The sequence below is a fragment of the Bufo bufo genome, chromosome 9 (genome assembly GCF_905171765.1).
Source record: "Bufo bufo chromosome 9, aBufBuf1.1, whole genome shotgun sequence".
Classification (NCBI taxonomy): Eukaryota; Metazoa; Chordata; class Amphibia; order Anura; family Bufonidae; genus Bufo; species Bufo bufo.
In genome coordinates, this window is record NC_053397.1 from 226,849,636 (window position 1) to 226,862,297 (window position 12,662).

Below are 12,662 nucleotides of genomic sequence, written 5' to 3' on the forward strand. Positions count from 1 at the left end.
GTTCATGTACAAAAAGTGACACAAGAGCTTACAATCTATGAGGAGACACAAGGGCTTACAATCTATGAGGAGATGGGGGAGACACAAGAGCTTACAATCTATGAGGAAACACGATCTTACAATCTATGAGGAGATGGGGGAGACACAAGAGCTTACAATCTATGAGGAAACACGATCTTACAATCTATGAGGAGATAGGGGAGACACAAGAGCTTACAATCTATGTAGCGATGGGGTGACACAAAAGGTAAAAGTGTTTTGTTCAATGGTCCGGCCATGTTGGGAAAATAGGGGAGCAGATATAAAGCTGCAGGAGCCGTACACAGCTGGTATCTGTAGTGCGTCTGTGTGGTGGAGGATCAGGTTCAGGAAATGAAAAATTGGCTCTATATGGAGAGGGGGTTAGATCGGGGGATGTGATAGGTCACCCCAAAAAGATGTGTTTTTAGGGAGCACCTAAAACTGTGTATGTTATTATTTAACCTGATATCTTGGCGTCCAGAGAACCGATGCAGCTCGGGAGAAGTCTTGTAACCGGGAGTGAGAGGTAACGAAGAGCACGGGTAGGATGGTAGACAGAGATGAGGAGGAGATGTAGGAGGTGCAGCACTGTGGAGAGTACAGGTAGGATGGTAGACAGAGATGAGGAGGAGATGTAGGGGTGCAGCACTGTGGAGAACACAGGTAGGATGGTAGACAGAGATGAGGAGGAGATGCAGGATGGCAGCACTGTGGAGATCACGGGTAGGATGGTAGACAGAAATGAGGAGGAGATGTAGGAGGTGCAGCACTGTGGAGAGTACAGGTAGGATGGTAGACAGAGATGAGGAGGAGATGTAGGAGGTGCAGCACTGTGGAGAGCACAGGTAGGATGGTAGACAGAGATAAGGATGAGATGTAGGGGGTGCAGCACTGTGGAGAGCACAGGTAGGATGGTAGACAGAGATGAGGAGGAGATGTAGGGGGTGCAGCACTGTGGAGAGTACAGGTAGGATGGTAGACAGAGATGAGGAGGAGATGTAGGAGGTGCAGCACTGTGGAGAGTACAGGTAGGATGGTAGACAGAAATGAGGAGGAGATGTAGGGGGTGCAGCACTGTGGAGAGTACAGGTAGGATGGTAGACAGAGATGAGGAGGAGATGTAGGAGGTGCAGCACTGTGGAGAGTACAGGTAGGATGGTAGACAGAGATAAGGATGAGATGTAGGGGGTGCAGCACTGTGGAGAGCACAGGTAGGATGGTAGACAGAGATGAGGAGGAGATGTAGGGGGTGCAGCACTGTGGAGAGTACAGGTAGGATGGTAGACAGAGATGAGGAGGAGATGTTGGGGGTGCAGCACTGTGGAGAGTACAGGTAGGATGGTAGACAGAGATGAGGAGGAGATGTATGGAGGTGCAGCACTGTGGAGAGTACAGGTAGGATGGTAGACAGAGATGAGGAGGAGATGTAGGAGGTGCAGCACTGTGGAGAGTACAGGTAGGATGGTAGACAGAGATGAGGAGGAGATGTAGGGGGTGCAGCACTGTGGAGAGTACAGGTAGGATGGTAGACAGAAATGAGGAGGAGATGTAGGGGGTGCAGCACTGTGGAGAGTACAGGTAGGATGGTAGACAGAGATGAGGAGGAGATGTAGGGGGTGCAGCACTGTGGAGAGTATAGGTAGGATGGTAGACAGAGATGAGGAGGAGATGTAGGAGGTGCAGCACTGTGGAGAGCACTGGTAGGATGGTAGACAGAGATGAGGAGATGTAGGGGGTGCAGCACTGTGGAGAGCACAGGTAGGATGGTAGACAGAGATGAGGAGGAGATGTAGGGGGTGCAGCACTGTGGAGAGTACAGGTAGGATGGTAGACAGAGATGAGGAGGAGATGTAGGAGGTGCAGCACTGTGGAGAGTACAGGTAGGATGGTAGACAGAGATGAGGAGATGTAGGGGGTGCAGCACTGTGGAGAGCACAGGTAGGATGGTAGACAGAGATGAGGAGGAGATGTAGGAGGTGCAGCACTGTGGAGAGTACAGGTAGGATGGTAGACAGAGATGAGGAGGAGATGTAGGGGTGCAGCACTGTGGAGAGTACAGGTAGGATGGTAGACAGAGATGAGGAGGAGATGCAGGATGGCAGCACTGTGGAGAGTACAGGTAGGATGGTAGACAGAGATGAGGAGGAGATGTAGGGGTGCAGCACTGTGGAGAGTACAGGTAGGATGGTAGACACAGATGAGGAGGAGATGTAGGAGGTGCAGCACTGTGGAGAGCACAGGTAGGATGGTAGACAGAGATGAGGAGGAGATGTAGGAGGTGCAGCACTGTGGAGAGCACAGGTAGGATGGTAGACAGAGATGAGGAGGAGATGTAGGAGGTGCAGCACTGTGGAGAGTACAGGTAGGATGGTAGACAGAGATGAGGAGGAGATGTAGGAGGTGCAGCACTGTGGAGAGCACAGGTAGGATGGTAGACAGAGATGAGGAGGAGATGTAGGAGGTGCAGCACTGTGGAGAGCACAGGTAGGATGGTAGACAGAGATAAGGAGGAGATGTAGGGGTGCAGCACTGTGGAGAGCACAGGTAGGATGGTAGACAGAGATGCGGATGAGATGTAGGAGGTGCAGCACTGTGGAGAGCACAGGTAGGATGGTAGACAGAGATGAGGAGGAGATGTAGGGGTGCAGCACTGTGGAGAGTACAGGTAGGATGGTAGACAGAGATGAGGAGGAGATGTAGGGGTGCAGCACTGTGGAGAGCACAGGTAGGATGGTAGACAGAGATGAGGATGAGATGTAGGAGGTGCAGCACTGTGGAGAGCACAGGTAGGATGGTAGACAGAGATGAGGAGATGTAGGGGGTGCAGCACTGTGGAGAGCACAGGTAGGATGGTAGACACAGATGAGGAGGAGATGTAGGGGGTGCAGCACTGTGGAGAGTACAGGTAGGATGGTAGACAGAGATGAGAAGGAGATGTAGGGGGTGCAGCACTGTGGAGAGTACAGGTAGGATGGTAGACAGAGATGAGGAGGAGATGTAGGGGGTGCAGCACTGTGGAGAGTACAGGTAGGATGGTAGACAGAGATGAGGAGGAGATGTAGGGGTGCAGCACTGGAGAGTACAGGTAGGATGGTAGACAGAGATGAGGATGAGATGTAGGAGGTGCAGCACTGTGGAGAGCACGGGTAGGATGGTAGACAGAGATGAGGAGGAGATGTAGGAGGTGCAGCACTGTGGAGAGTACAGGTAGGATGGTAGACAGAGATGAGGAGGAGATGTAGGAGGTGCAGCACTGTGGAGAGCACGGGTAGGATGGTAGACAGAGATGAGGAGGAGATGTAGGGGATGCAGCATTGTGGAGAGTACGGGTAGGATGGTAGACAGAGATGAGGAGGAGATGTAGGGGGTGCAGCATTGTGGAGAGCACAGGTAGGATGGTAGACAGAGATGAGGAGGAGAGGTAGGAGGTGCAGCACTGTGGAGAGCACAGGTAGGATGGTAGACAGAGATGAGGAGGAGATGTAGGGGGTGCAGCACTGTGGAGAGGACGGGTAGGATGGTAGACAGAGATGAGGAGGAGATGTAGGGGGTGCAGCACTGTGGAGAGCACAGGTAGGATGGCAGACAGAGATGAGGAGGAGATGTAGGGGGTGCAGCACTGTGGAGAGCACAGGTAGGGTGGTAGACAGAGATGAGGAGGAGATGTAGGGGGTGCAGCACTGTGGAGAGGACGGGTAGGATGGCAGACAAAGATGAGGAGGAGATGTAGGGGGTGCAGCACTGTGGAGAGCACAGGTAGGATGGTAGACAGAGATGAGGAGGAGATGTAGGAGGTGCAGCACTGTGGAGAGCACAGGTAGGATGGTAGACAGAGATGAGGAGGAGATGCAGGATGGCAGCACTGTGGAGAGCACAGGTAGGATGGTAGACAGAGATGAGGAGGAGATGTAGGGGGTGCAGCACTGTGGAGAGCACGGGTAGGATGGTAGACAGATGAGGAGGAGATGTAGGGGGTGCAGCACTGTGGAGAGCACAGGTAGGGTGGTAGACAGAGATGAGGAGGAGATGTAGGGGGTGCAGCACTGTGGAGAGTACAGGTAGGATGGCAGAAAAAGATGAGGAGGAGATGTAGGGGGTGCAGCACTGTGGAGAGTACAGGTAGGATGGCAGAAAAAGATGAGGAGGAGATGTAGGGGGTGCAGCACTGTGGAGAGCACAGGTAGGGTGGTAGACAGAGATGAGGAGGAGATGTAGGGGGTGCAGCACTGTGGAGAGTACAGGTAGGATGGTAGACAGAAATGAGGAGGAGATGTAGGGGGTGCAGCACTGTGAAGAGTACAGGTAGGATGGTAGACAGAGATGAGGAGGAGATGTAGGGGGTGCAGCACTGTGGAGAGTACAGGTAGGATGGTAGACAGAGATGAGGAGGAGATGTAGGAGGTGCAGCACTGTGGAGAGTACAGGTAGGATGGTAGACAGAGATGAGGAGGAGATGTAGGGGTGCAGCACTGTGGAGAGCACAGGTAGGATGGTAGACAGAGATGAGGAGGAGATGTAGGGGTGCAGCACTGTGGAGAGTACAGGTAGGATGGTAGACAGATGAGGAGGAGATGTAGGGGTGCAGCACTGTGGAGAGTACAGGTAGGATGGTAGACAGATGAGGAGGAGATGTAGGGGGTGCAGCACTGTGGAGAGTACAGGTAGGATGGTAGACACAGATGAGGAGGAGATGTAGGAGGTGCAGCACTGTGGAGAGAACAGGTAGGATGGTAGACAGAGATGAGGAGGAGATGTAGGAGGTGCAGCACTGTGGAGAGCACAGGTAGGATGGTAGACAGAGATGAGGAGGAGATGTAGGAGGTGCAGCACTGTGGAGAGTACAGGTAGGATGGTAGACAGAGATGAGGAGGAGATGTAGGAGGTGCAGCACTGTGGAGAGCACAGGTAGGATGGTAGACAGAGATGAGGAGGAGATGTAGGGGGTGCAGCACTGTGGAGAGCACAGGTAGGATGGTAGACAGAGATGAGGAGGAGATGTAGGAGGTGCAGCACTGTGGAGAGCACAGGTAGGATGGTAGACAGAGATAAGGAGGAGATGTAGGGGGTGCAGCACTGTGGAGAGCACAGGTAGGATGGTAGACAGAGATGCGGATGAGATGTAGGAGGTGCAGCACTGTGGAGAGCACAGGTAGGATGGTAGACAGAGATGAGGAGGAGATGTAGGGGGTGCAGCACTGTGGAGAGTACAGGTAGGATGGTAGACAGAGATGAGGAGGAGATGTAGGAGGTGCAGCACTGTGGAGAGTACAGGTAGGATGGTAGACAGAGATGAGGAGGAGATGTAGGGGGTGCAGCACTGTGGAGAGCACAGGTAGGATGGTAGACAGAGATGAGGATGAGATGTAGGAGGTGCAGCACTGTGGAGAGCACAGGTAGGATGGTAGACAGAGATGAGGAGGAGATGTAGGGGTGCAGCACTGGAGAGTACAGGTAGGATGGTAGACAGAGATGAGGATGAGATGTAGGAGGTGCAGCACTGTGGAGAGTACAGGTAGGATGGTAGACAGAGATGAGGAGGAGATGTAGGAGGTGCAGCACTGTGGAGAGCACGGGTAGGATGGTAGACAGAGATGAGGAGGAGATGTAGGGGATGCAGCATTGTGGAGAGTACGGGTAGGATGGTAGACAGAGATGAGGAGGAGATGTAGGGGGTGCAGCATTGTGGAGAGCACAGGTAGGATGGTAGACAGAGATGAGGAGGAGATGTAGGGGGTGCAGCACTGTGGAGAGCACGGATAGGATGGTAGACAGAGATGAGGAGGAGATGTAGGGGGTGCAGCACTGTGGAGAGGACGGGTAGGATGGTAGACAGAGATGAGGAGGAGATGTAGGGGGTGCAGCACTGTGGAGAGCACAGGTAGGATGGCAGACAGAGATGAGGAGGAGATGTAGGGGGTGCAGCACTGTGGAGAGCACAGGTAGGGTGGTAGACAGAGATGAGGAGGAGATGTAGGAGGTGCAGCACTGTGAAGAGCACAGGTAGGATGGTAGACAGAGATGAGGAGGAGATGTAGGGGTGCAGCACTGTGGAGAGTACAGGTAGGATGGTAGACAGAGATGGGGAGATGTAGGGGTGCAGCACTGTGGAGAGCACAGGTAGGATGGTAGACAGAGATGGGGAGATGTAGGGGGTGCAGCACTGTGGAGAGAACGGGTAGGGTGGTAGACAGAGATGAGGAGGAGATGTAGGGGTGCAGCACTGTGGAGAGCACAGGTAGGATGGTAGACAGAGATGAGGATGAGATGTAGGAGGTGCAGCACTGTGGAGAGCACAGGTAGGATGGTAGACAGAGATGAGGAGGAGATGTAGGGGGTGTAGCACTGTGGGTAGTACAGGTAGGATGGTAGACAGAGATGAGGAGGAGATGTAGGGGGTGTAGCACTGTGGGTAGTACAGGTAGGATGGTAGACAGAGATGAGGAGGAGATGTAGGGGGTGCAGCACTGTGGAGAGCACAGGTAGGATGGTAGACAGAGATGAGGAGGAGATGTAGGGGGTGCAGCACTGTGGAGAGTACAGGTAGGATGGTAGACAGAGATGAGGATGAGATGTAGGAGGTGCAGCACTGTGGAGAGTACAGGTAGGATGGTAGACAGAGATGCGGATGAGATGTAGGAGGTGCAGCACTGTGGAGAGTACAGGTAGGATGGTAGACAGAGATGAGGAGGAGATGTAGGAGGTGCAGCACTGTGGAGAGCACAGGTAGGATGGTAGACAGAGATGAGGATGAGATGTAGGAGGTGCAGCACTGTGGAGAGTACAGGTAGGATGGTAGACAGAGATGAGGAGGAGATGTAGGAGGTGCAGCACTGTGGAGAGTACAGGTAGGATGGTAGACAGAGATGAGGAGGAGATGTAGGGGTGCAGCACTGTGGAGAGCACAGGTAGGATGGTAGACAGAGATGAGGAGGAGATGTAGGAGGTGCAGCACTGTGGAGAGCACAGGTAGGATGGTAGACAGAGATGAGGAGGAGATGTAGGGGTGCAGCACTGTGGAGAGTACAGGTAGGATGGTAGACAGAGATGAGGATGAGATGTAGGAGGTGCAGCACTGTGGAGAGTACAGGTAGGATGGTAGACAGAGATGCGGATGAGATGTAGGAGGTGCAGCACTGTGGAGAGTACAGGTAGGATGGTAGACAGAGATGAGGAGGAGATGTAGGGGGTGCAGCACTGTGGAGAGCACAGGTAGGATGGTAGACAGAGATGAGGATGAGATGTAGGAGGTGCAGCACTGTGGAGAGCACAGGTAGGATGGTAGACAGAGATGAGGAGGAGATGTAGGAGGTGCAGCACTGTGGAGAGCACGGGTAGGATGGTAGACAGAGATGAGGAGGAGATGTAGGGGATGCAGCATTGTGGAGACTACGGGTAGGATGGTAGACAGAGATGAGGAGGAGATGTAGGGGGTGCAGCATTGTGGAGAGCACAGGTAGGATGGTAGACAGAGATGAGGAGGAGAGGTAGGAGGTGCAGCACTGTGGAGAGCACAGGTAGGATGGTAGACAGAGATGAGGAGGAGATGTAGGGGGTGCAGCACTGTGGAGAGGACGGGTAGGATGGTAGACAGAGATGAGGAGGAGATGTAGGGGGTGCAGCACTGTGGAGAGCACAGGTAGGATGGCAGACAGAGATGAGGAGGAGATGTAGGGGGTGCAGCACTGTGGAGAGCACAGGTAGGGTGGTAGACAGAGATGAGGAGGAGATGTAGGGGGTGCAGCACTGTGGAGAGGACGGGTAGGATGGCAGACAAAGATGAGGAGGAGATGTAGGGGGTGCAGCACTGTGGAGAGCACAGGTAGGATGGTAGACAGAGATGAGGAGGAGATGTAGGGGGTGCAGCACTGTGGAGAGCACAGGTAGGATGGTAGACAGAGATGAGGAGGAGATGCAGGATGGCAGCACTGTGGAGAGCACAGGTAGGATGGTAGACAGAGATGAGGAGGAGATGTAGGGGGTGCAGCACTGTGGAGAGCACGGGTAGGATGGTCGACAGATGAGGAGGAGATGTAGGGGGTGCAGCACTGTGGAGAGCACAGGTAGGGTGGTAGACAGAGATGAGGAGGAGATGTAGGGGGTGCAGCACTGTGGAGAGTACAGGTAGGATGGCAGAAAAAGATGAGGAGGAGATGTAGGGGGTGCAGCACTGTGGAGAGTACAGGTAGGATGGTAGACAGAGATGAGGAGATGTAGGAGGTGCAGCACTGTGGAGAGCACAGGTAGGATGGTAGACAGAGATGAGGAGGAGATGTAGGAGGTGCAGCACTGTGGAGAGTACAGGTAGGATGGTAGACAGAGATGAGGAGGAGATGTAGGAGGTGCAGCACTGTGGAGAGTACAGGTAGGATGGTAGACAGAGATGAGGAGGAGATGTAGGGGGTGCAGCACTGTGGAGAGCACAGGTAGGAGGATAGACAGAGATGAGGAGGAGATGTAGGGGGTGCAGCACTGTGGAGAGCACAGGTAGGATGGTAGACAGAGATGAGGAGGAGATGTAGGGGTGCAGCACTGTGGAGAGTACAGGTAGGATGGTAGACAGAGATGAGGAGGAGATGTAGGGGGTGCAGCACTGTGGAGAGCACAGGTAGGAGGGTAGACAGAGATGAGGAGGAGATGTAGGGGGTGCAGCACTGTGGAGAGCACAGGTAGGGTGGTAGACATAGATGAGGAGGAGATGTAGGGGGTGCAGCACTGTGGAGAGTACAGGTAGGATGGTAGACATAGATGAGGATGAGATGTAGGAGGTGCAGCACTGTGGAGAGTACAGGTAGGATGGTAGACAGAGATGAGGAGGAGATGTAGGGGTGCAGCACTGTGGAGAGTACAGGTAGGATGGTAGACAGAGATGAGGAGGAGATGTAGGGGTGCAGCACTGTGGAGAGTACAGGTAGGATGGTAGACAGAGATGAGGAGGAGATGCAGGGGGTGCAGCACTGTGGAGAGCACAGGTAGGAGGGTAGACAAAGATGAGGAGGAGATGTAGGAGGTGCAGCACTGTGGAGAACACAGGTAGGATGGTAGACAGAGATGAGGAGGAGATAGGAAAAATACGTACCTGGGATTTTACTTTCCTTGAGTCCGGAGGCAGCACACCATGGGTTAACCCGACCTCATTAGCTCCCTGGACCGCCCACCTAGTTAAACAATCAGAGATTAGTTAGTCGGTACCTATATAGCAGGCCATCTAGCTGCACCTCCTTGTGTTTTAAAAAATAGATTCAGACAAAAAATTCATGCTAAGAAAAGATATTTATTTGGGAGGGTATATATGTGCTGCCTCCGGACTCAAGGAAAGTAAAATTCCAGGTACGTATTTTTCCTTTCCCTCTTCGTCCTCCGGCAGCACACCATGGGATTTTTATAGATCACAAAGGGGGGGGATCAATCTGCAAGGCTGCATTTAACACTCCAGTGCCGAAGGCTGAGCTTTTAGCGTTGATGTCCAGCCGATAGTGCTTGACAAAGGTGAGAGATTTGGACCAGGACGCAGCGTTACAGATGTCTTGGATAGAGACTTGCGCTTGTTCCGCCCAGGAGACCGCGGTAGCTCTTGTTGAATGTGCTCTTAGAGGGAATGGAGAAGAAAGACCTTCTAATTCGTATGATTCTATAATCGTAGACTTTATCCATCTAGCCAGGGTGTCTTTAGATGGTTGAAGACCCTTCCTTAATCCTGAAAATGACACAAATAGGCTTTCTGCATTTCTGAAATCTGCCGTTCTTTCCAAATAGATTTCAATTGCTCTTTTTACGTCCAGAGTATGCAAGAGCTCTTCCTGTTCGTTAGCGGGGTCAGGAATAAACGCAGGTAGGAAAGCTTCTCTATTCACATTGTCCGAGGAAGCAATTTTCGGTATAAAGGAGGGCATGGTACGCAACAATACACCATCAGGCAGGAATCTTAGATAGGGATGTTTTGAGGATAAGGCTTGTAGCTCTCCTAGGCGCTTTGCTGAGGTGATAGCCACCAGAAACAGTACCTTGTATGACAACCATTTAAGATCAGTATCTTGAAGAGGTTCAAAAGGCGGAGTCAACAACTTCCTAAGGACCAGGGAGAGATCCCAGACGGGAACAGGTTCTCTTAAGGTTGGCTTCAGTTTCTTTATGGCTTTGAAGAACCTGGATATGAGAGGGTGATTAAGAAATTTATTCTCTGTCATCACATTGATCGCCGTCATGTGAGCCTTCAAAGTGTTGGGCTTGAATCCCTTCTGGAAACCTTCTTGGAGGAATTGTAAAACGGACTTGACTGTAACCTCTGGATAGTTAGACTCTGTTGACCAGGTCACAAATTTTTTCCAGATCCTTGCATATTTCTTATTAGTGGAATCCTTGCGTGAGCATAGTAGGATAGAAATTACTGATTCTGTAAGACCTTCCTGTTCTAGTCTGGTTCTCTCAGTCTCCAGGCCGTAAGGTGTAGCCTGTCCAGATGTTGATGGTACAGGCCGTTCTGAAGTAGTAAGTTGGGAACTAACGGTAGCTTCCAGTATTCTCTCGTCGACATCTGAAGCAGGAGAGGGAACCAGGACCTTCTGGGCCAGAATGGGGCTATTCGGATGGCTTGGGGTCTCTCCAGCATGATCTTTCTTAGAACCCTCAGGATGAGAGGAACAGGTGGGAAGAGATAGACAAATAGGTGCTTCCAACTGATGGAGAACGCATCTACTACTGTGGGCCGATCCATCCTGTTTTGGGAGCAGTAGTTGGTCAGTTTCCTGTTTTCCTTGGATGCCATGAGATCCCAATCCGGACAACCCCATTTGTTTACAACTTGCTGGAAAATAACAGGATTCAATTCCCATTCTGACTGACTGATCCTCTTCCGACTCAGGAGATCCGCTCGAGTATTCAAGCAACCTTTTATATGCGTCGCTCTTAATTCTGAGAGATGCCCTTCTGCCCAAAAGAATATCTCCTTGCATAGATTCAGGAGTGCAGTATTCCTTGTACCTCCTTGCTTGTTCAGGTAAAACACCGCTGGAAGATTGTCTGAACGGATCATCACATATTTTCCTTTGATAAATACCTTGGAAGTGGAGCAGGGCTTAAAATATTGCTTTCAGCTCTCTGTAGTTTGAAGAGCGCTTCTTCTGATGCGTCGACCATTCCCCTTGGATCCATTTGTCCTGAAGGTGTGCTCCCCAACCACTGCTGGAGGCATCCGTAGTGATTTCCACCGGAGCTCTGAATTGAAATATCTTCCCCCGGGAGAGGTTTCTGGACGAAAGCCACCACTTTAGGCTCTGTAAAGTTGAGGTTCTCATGTTCACTCTCGCCTCCAGATTGTGCCGAGTGTGATGCCAGGTTCTCAACATATCCTGCTGAAGATCTCTGGCGTGTATCAAGGCCCATGGCACCGCATCTGATGTTGCTGTCATATGGCCTAAGGTTTTCATAACCCTGCGGACAGTGGGAGAACGTAGGGTGATTAGGGTCTTTATTTCTTTCTTCAAGACCTCTATTCTTGTTGGCGTTAGGTATAGCATCATGGATTCTGTATTTATTAGGAGACCCAGGAACTTTTTGGAAGTAGAGGGAATGATGTCCGACTTCTTCCAGTTTATTAAGAAGCCCAGGGATTGAAGAAGTTCTATTGCTGTCTTGAGATGGACTTGTAGGATGCCTCTGGAATCTGCTGCAATAAGCCAATCGTCCAGGTAGGGAAAGACGTGGATTCCCTGGAGGCGCAGTTTTGCTGCTATGACGACCGCCATCTTCGTAAACACTCTCGGTGCAGAACACAGACCAAATGGAAGTGCCTTGAACTGATAGTGAAGGGTTCTTCCCTTGACCTGGATTGCCACCCTCAGGAATCTCCTTGCTGAACTCTTTATAGGTATATGGAGGTATGCGTCCTTGAGATCCAAGGACCCCAGGAACTGATTCTGTTTGAGTACTGCTGTGATGGACCTTATTGTTTCCATCTTGAAGTGGATCTTTTTCATGTGGTGGTTCAGGTATCTTAGGTCTATAATCAACCTGTTTCCTCCGTCTGATTTGGGGACAGCGAAAATTCTGGAGTATACACCTTTCCCTTTTTGAGAGTAAGGTACTGGTTCCAGAGCACCCTTTTCCAGGAACTCTTGCAGAAGATGGAAGAGAAGCTGGTTCCTTTCGTTTAAGACGAATCGATCTCGAGGAGACCGGCAGAATTCTAAATCGTATCCCTCCTTTACTATCTGGAGAGACCAGATGTCTGACGTTATTCGTCTCCATTCTGAATAGAAATGGGACAATCGGCCTCCTACTTGACTTTTGGCGTCAGAATTCAGTTTTGGACTGTTTGGAGTCTTCAGATTTTTTCTTATAACCCTCTGTGCTAGGCCTATTGCTTGATCTTCCCCTGTGGGGACGTCCTCTGAAGCTGGATCTTCTATAATCCTGGCCCTTGTAGGGACGAAAAAACTTCGTTTTTTCTCTCCTTTTAACTTGAGGGAAGTTGAGGACCTTATCTTCAGTATTGGACTCCAATAGTTTGTCTAAATGGGAGCCAAATAGCTTGCCGGGCTCGAAGGGCAAGGAACACAAGTTGCTCTTAGATGCAGGATCACCCGACCACAACTTCAGCCATGTGGCTCTTCTTACAGAGTTGGCCAGGGCCATATTCTTTGCCG